Consider the following 1144-nt stretch of genomic DNA (forward strand, 5'->3'; position numbering starts at 1 on the left):
TTTACAGGTGACTTTTCATCCCTAGATTCAAGGCATGCTAAGCACTTGGTTCCAGCATATTGTCACCATTCCAACCAGAACTTGGCACACATGCTTCTGTGTTGGGGTTCTAGCCAATTTTGTTTTCTTTTTTCTTTTTTTGTACCTATGCCACTTCTTCCAAGAATGCAGCCAATTTTCTTAATGTAAGTGCAGACTTCCTTAATAATTTCTTCACATTTCTTCTGACTGCAGAGTAGCTTAGTGGAATCCATTTTGTTAACACAAATCATTAATTGTTTCACACCCAGTGTATAAGCCAGAAGGGCATGCTTACAGGTTTGCCTATTCTTGGAGATACTAGCTTCAAATTCACCAACACCAGCAGCAAGCATCAGGACAGCATAGTCAGCCTAAGATGTGCCTGTAATTATGTTTTTGATAAAGTTTCTGTGTCTTGGGGTGTCAGTAAGTCATGTAGTACTTGCTCATTTCAAATTTCCACGGGGAGATATCAATGGTGACACCACATTTACACTCAGATTTCAGTTTATCTAAGATCCAGGCATACTTGAAAAAGCACTTTCCCATCTCAGCAGCCTCCTCAAAGTTTTCAATGGTTCTTTTGTCCACCAGATGGCCAGTGGTGGTGGGCTTGCCCGAATCTTGATGTCCAATGATGATGATGCTGATATGAGCCTTTTCCTTTCCCATTTTGGCTTTTAGGTGTGCTTTTCATGACACCTGTGTTCTGGTGGCAAACCCATTGCTAAAAAGCCAAATACATTTTTTATAATACCACATAGAGCAACCTGAATCCTGAAGGAGCTTTCCCGAGATGAGCAAACTTACCATACGAAACAATAAAATTCAAGCATCACAGGGATAAAATGTAGTGAATTTTGCCGATCCATTAGCATCCCTTCTTGTTCATTTTCCCAGTTGTCAGGAGTATTGCTGCTGATGGCTCACAGGTGAGTCCTTCTCTGAAAATTGCCCTTAGCCAATAAGAGCTATCTTGTCTAGGTTATAGCCCCTTCCCAGAGACAAGTTGCATACAATGACTGGTCTATGCAAGATACAAGCCCCTGACCCTTTTGCCTCAACTCTGAAGGACATCCTAGTTATAAAGCTTCGCACAGAGTCAGCTAATACCTGTGTTTCT

General features: G+C 41.3%; 1 pseudogene; it reads right to left on the reverse strand.

Moving 5' to 3' along the window:
* Nucleotides 1-444: 444 nt before the first annotated feature.
* Nucleotides 445-693, reverse strand: LOC111536522 (annotated as a pseudogene).
* Nucleotides 694-1144: the final 451 nt, after the last annotated feature.

The sequence above is a fragment of the Piliocolobus tephrosceles genome, chromosome 12 (assembly GCF_002776525.5).
Source record: "Piliocolobus tephrosceles isolate RC106 chromosome 12, ASM277652v3, whole genome shotgun sequence".
Classification (NCBI taxonomy): Eukaryota; Metazoa; Chordata; class Mammalia; order Primates; family Cercopithecidae; genus Piliocolobus; species Piliocolobus tephrosceles.